We start from the raw sequence: 5818 nt of genomic DNA on the forward strand, positions 1-5818 counted from the left end.
GAACAACGTTGCTATAAACATGATGGTGCAGGTATCTATTTTATACAATGAATTCATGGCTTTTGGGTATATATCCAGTAGTGGAATTGCTGGATCATTTGGCAGATCTATTTCTAGCTTTTTTTTTTTTTTAAGAAATCTTCATACTGTTTTCCCCAGTGGCTGTATTAACTTACATTGTCATTAACAGCGTGGTAAAGATCCCCTTTCTCCACATCCTCACCAGCATTTGTTGTACTTTTGTCTTTTGGATAATAGCCATTCTGGTGGGGTGAGGTTTACAAAATCAGTTTTTTGCGTTGTCTCTTTGTGGATCTGATTTGCATTTCCCCAATGTCTAGTGATGTTGCACATTTCCTCATATATTTGTTGGCCATTTGTATTTCTTTTTTTGAAAACTATTGGATAAGTAGTTTACAAACATTTTCTCCCATACTATAGAAAGGATATTATATTGATAGAATCAAGGCACAGCAAAATTCTATCATCACAACAATCAGTTGTATTGTTGCTTTTTTGTAGCTCACTCACTTCTCTCCCACCCTGGCATCCTCCTCCACCCCTGGCAACCACTAATCTGTTCTCCATTTCCATAATTTTGTCTTTCAATTATGTTGCATAAATAGAACCTTACCGGATGTAACTTCTTGGGATTGGATTTTTTTAAATGTAGATTTAATCAGGTTATTGTGTGCATCAGTAGTTCATATTTTTGATTATGCAATTCAATGGCTTTTTGTATATTCAGAGTTGTGTAACCTCCATCACAGTAAATTTTAGAGAACATTGTCATCACCCCCCTCCAAAGAAAACTTGTACCCTCCCAATCATCATCCCCAATCCATCCACCTCCCTTCCAGCTCTAGGCAATTTATTACTAATTTTCTATCTGGATTTGCCTATTCTGGACATTTCATATGAATGGAACCATATAGTATTTTGTGATTGACTTCTCCATTAGCATAATTTTTCAAAATTGATACATGTGATAGCAAGTATCAGTATGTTATTCCTTATGGCTGAATAATTTTCTGCCATTGTATGGATTTATCCACTCATTGGTTGATGGACATTTGAGTTGTTTGCACTTTTTGGCTGCATGAATAATGTTGTCATAACAATTCATTTAAATAGGGGTAGATATTGTGGTGCAACAGGTTAAGCTGTGGCTTGGAACACCCACATCCCAAATCAAAGTCCCAGTTACTTGGCTTGCAATCCAGCTTTCTGTAATGCACCTGGGAAGGCAGCAGTTGATAGCCCAAGTTCTTGAGTCCTTGCCACCCTCATGGGAGACCCAGATGGAGTCCTGGGCTCCTGACTTCAGCCTGACCCAGCCATGACTGTTGCGGGCATTTGGGGGAGTGAACCTTGGGATAGAAAATCTCTCTGTCTCTCCTCTCTGTCAGTCTGCCTTTCAAATAAATAAATAAATAAATAAATAAATCTTGGGAATTTCAAGTACAAGTTTTTATGAGGACATATGTCTTCATGTGATTTAACTCTTACTGTAAAGTGAGCATGGCAAGAATCATTACCCTTATTTTACAAATGAGGAAATGGGTCCAGTGGAGAGAGATTTGTTCAAGATCACCTGGCTAGTAAGTGGCAGAAAAAGACAGACTTTGAACCCTTAGCTTCTGAAAAAAAAATATACAAAAGATTTATTTATTTATTTGAAAGGCGAAATTACAGAGACAGAAGGAGATTCAGAGATCTTCCATCTGCTGGTTCACTCCCCAAATGGCCACAAAGGCCAGCGTTGGGCCATGCCAAAACCAGGAGCCAAGAGCTTCATCTGGGTCTCCCACCTGGATGCAGGGGCCCAATACTTGAGCCATCTTCCACTGCCTTCCCAGGCCATAGCAGAGAGCTGAATCAGAAGTGGAGCAGCTGGGACTAGAACAGGCGCCCATATGGGATGGCAGCACTGCAGGAGGCAGCTTTACCCATTATGCCACAGCGCCGGCCCCAGCCCCTAACTTCTAATTTTTTTTTAAAAAAAGATTTTATTTATTTATTTGAGAGGTAGTGTTACAGACAGTGAGAGGAAGAGACAGAGAGAAAGGTCTTCCATCTGCTGGCTCACTCCCCAATGGGCCACAACCGCTGGAGCTGTGCCCATCCGAAGCCAGGAGCCAGGAGCTTCTTCCAGGTCCCCTGTGGGGAAAACAAGCCATCACAGTAGATGGCACAGGCAGTCTCACAAGCGACGTGCAACCGAGGGACCAGGAAATGGCAGCAGGGAGCAGGCACACAAGTACTCTGTGCAGCAACCAGCCCTATAGGCTGACTAAAGAAATGCCCTCTGAGCTGATTGGCTAGAACCTCTATATAAGCTGCTGGACTAACTGAAATAAACGAGTTTGCGAGCTGCTGGCTACTAGCTTGCTTCTGCTCAACTCCTGGTATCTGTGTTGTGACTCTGCGCTGTCTTTTTTTTTTTTTTTTTTTTTTTGACAGGCAGAGTGGATAGTGAGAGAGAGAGAGAAAGGTCTTCCTTTTTGCCGTTGGTTCACCCTCCAATGGCCGCTGCAGCCGGCGCACCACGCTGATCCGAAGCCAGGAGCCAGGTGCTTCTCCTGGTCTCCCATGCGGGTGCAGGGCCCAAGCACTTGGGCCATCCTCCACTGCAATCCCAGGCCACAGCAGAGAGCTGGCCTGGAAGAGGGGCAACTGGGACAGAATCCGGTGCCCTGACCAGGACTAGAACCAGGTGTGCCAGCCCCGCAAGGCGGAGGATTAGCCTATTGAGCTGCGGCGCCGGCCTCTGTGCTGTCTTACCCCCAGCCACCACGGGAGAATCCAAACAAGACAACAGTCCCCCATGTGGGTTCAGGGGCCCAAGCACTTGGGCCATCTTCCATTGCTCTCCCAGGCCGTAGCAGAGAGCTGGATTGGAAGAGGAGCAGCCGGGACCAGAACCAGCACCCATATGGGATGCCAGCACTGCAGGCGGAGGATTAACCTACTGTGCCACAGTGCCGGCCTCACTTCTGATTCTTATGTGGGCCTCTGCTACCCATGTAGGAGACAGGAGGGCTTTTGGGAATGAGCTACACCGTGGACACAGTCCCTCTACGGTGAGTTTAGAGTTGCTGACTTTTGCATGATTAAAGTTATCAGTGATAGGGCCTAGTGGATGATGATATGATTACAATCTTACAGCACCAGCTCAAAAAGCATTAACCTTAGAAAAGTTAAACATTTAAACTGCTATTCTTCACAATCATTATCAATAATATGGCATAATGAGAAAATACTTGATTAGCATTAATTCTAACCAAAGCACAGAAGATTTTCGTATGCAGTGGTTCCCAATCAAAGAACTCACACACATTCCATTTAGGTTTACTATTTTGGTTTCTAAACTTAGGGAGAATCATATCTTCATATTCCCAGATTATAATGGCAATGGCTTACCCTGATTTGACCATTATATACAGATATCAAATTATGCTGTACCCCATAAATATGTGCAAATATCATGTACCAATTTAAAAAATTTAGAAAATAGCTTTTCCCTCTGCTCCCTCCCACCTGGAGCTCTCTGCCTGCTCCAGACTTGCACTGAGCTCCAGGATCTTGCTAAACTAGGGCTGCCATCACTCCTCATGAGCCAGGAAAAGATGTTCTTTGATGTTTATGAGATGTGGAACATCACAGATGAGCTGTGCCTGGAGGTGGAGGCAAAGATGGTCAGTAGGACGGAAGGTAACATTGATGACTTGCTCATTGGTGGAAGTGCATATGCCAAAGGCCCCGAGGGTGAAGATAATGAAAGCACAGTAATCATTGGACCATCCCTTGCAGGAAGCCAGATTCACGAAAGAGGCCTATAAAAAGTACATCAAAAATTATATGAAATCAATCAAGGGCAAGCTTGAAGAACAGACCAGAAAGAGCGAAACCTTTTATGACTGTGGCTGGAGATCAGCTGAAGCATCTCCTTGTTCATTTCAAAAATGACTAGTTCTTGTTTTGGTGAAAATTAAAGTCTGTTGTTGTTGGGAGAGACTACCACTAGGATGTTGTGACCCTATTGATGATTTTTTTAAGGATGCTTTAGAAATGGAAAAATGTTGGCCAGCGCCGCGGCTCACTAGGCTAATCCTCCGCCTTGCGGCACCGGCACACCGGGTTCTAGTCCCGGTCGGGGCACCGATCCTGTCTCGGTTGCCCCTCTTCCAGGCCAGCTCTCTGCTGTGGCCAGGGAGTGCAGTGGAGGATGGCCCAAGTCTTTGGGCCCTGCACCCCATAGGAGACCAGAAGAAGCACCTGGCTCCTGGCTTTGGATCAGCTCGGTGCGCTGGCCGCAGCACGCAGGCCGCGGCGGCCATTGGAGGGTGAACCAACGGAAAAAGGAAGACCTTTCTCTCTGTCTCTCTCTCTCACTGTCCACTCTGCCTGTCAAAAAAAATTATTACTGGGGCAATGTTGTTGTGCAGCAGATTAAAAGCTGGTGCTTGGTACACTCCCATTCTTTGTCAAGAGTGCCTGATTCAAGTCCCAGCTACCTTGTGTTTCTGATCTAGTTTCCTGCCAAGTGCCCCTAGGAGGCAGCAGATGATGGCCCAAGTATTTGTGTTCTGCCATCCGTGTGGGAGACCAGGATGGAGTTGCAGGCTCCTGGCTTAGCACTGGCTATTGTGGGCATTTGGGGAGTGAACTAGCGGATGGAAGATCTCTATTTCTGACTCTTTGTGTCACTCTCCGCCTTTAAAATAAACAAGTAAACCTTAAAAAATGTATTCCTGGCCGGCGCCGTGACTTAACAGGCTAATCCTCCGCCTTGTGGCGCCGGCACACCGGGTTCTAGTCCCGGTCCGGGTGCCGGATTCTATCCTGGTTGCCCCTCTTCCAGGCCAGCTCTCTGCTATGGCCCGGGAAGGCAGTGGAGGATGGCCCAAGTGCTTGGGCCCTGCACCCTCATGGGAGACCAGGAGAAGCACCTGGCTCCTGGCTTCAGATCAGCGCGATGCGCCAGCCGCAGCGGCCATTGGAGGGTGAACCAACGGCAAAAAGGAAGACCTTTCTCTCTGTCTCTCTCTCTCACTATCCACTCTGCCTGTCAAAAAAAAAAAAAAAAAGATTAAAAAAGAAAGAAAGAAAATACGCTCCTTTTCCATCTGACCTCTAAGGCCCTTCTTTTTTAAAAAATTTTGTTTATTCATTTGAAAGGTAGAGTTACAGAGAAGTAGTGGCAGAGGCACAGAAAGAGAGAGAGAGAGAGAGGTCTTCCATTCGCTGGTTCACTTCCCAGATGGCCGCAATGGCTGGAGCTGAGCCGATCCAAAGCCAGGAGCCAGGAGCTTCTTGCTGGTCTCCCACACGGGTGCAGGGGCCCAAAGACTTGGACCATCTTCTACTGTTTTCCCAGGCCATAGTAGAGAGCTGGATCGGAAGTGGAGAAGCTGGGACTCGAACCAGCGCCCATATGGCACTGCTGGCACTGCAGGAAGCAGTTTTACTCGCTACACCATAGCGCCAGACCTAAGGCCCTTCTGAACTTGATATTTACTAGACCTTTAGTCATGCAAGATAAATGATCCTCACTCCCAGGCAACTCCAGGAAATTAACTTTCATTCCCATTGATGGAACATCCTACTGAAACATCCCATCACATCTTGCTTCTTGGCTCTTTTTTTTTTTTAAGATGTATTTATTGCTTATTTTTTAAAGACTATTTATTTGAAGCAGGGTAGGGAGATTTTCCATCCACTGGTTCACTCCCCAAATGACTGCAACAGCCAGGGCTGGGCCATGCCAAAGCCAGTAGCTCAGAACTCCACCTGGGTCTCCCACATGGATAGCAGG

At 46.1% G+C, this 5818-nt stretch overlaps 1 pseudogene; it reads left to right on the plus strand.

Annotated features, from left to right (window-relative positions):
* The first annotated feature begins 3614 nt into the window (after window positions 1–3614).
* On the plus strand, window positions 3615–3973 carry LOC133752524 (translationally-controlled tumor protein-like; annotated as a pseudogene).
* Window positions 3974–5818: the final 1845 nt, after the last annotated feature.

Source organism: Lepus europaeus, chromosome X (genome assembly GCF_033115175.1).
Source record: "Lepus europaeus isolate LE1 chromosome X, mLepTim1.pri, whole genome shotgun sequence".
In the NCBI taxonomy this organism is placed as follows: domain Eukaryota; kingdom Metazoa; phylum Chordata; class Mammalia; order Lagomorpha; family Leporidae; genus Lepus; species Lepus europaeus.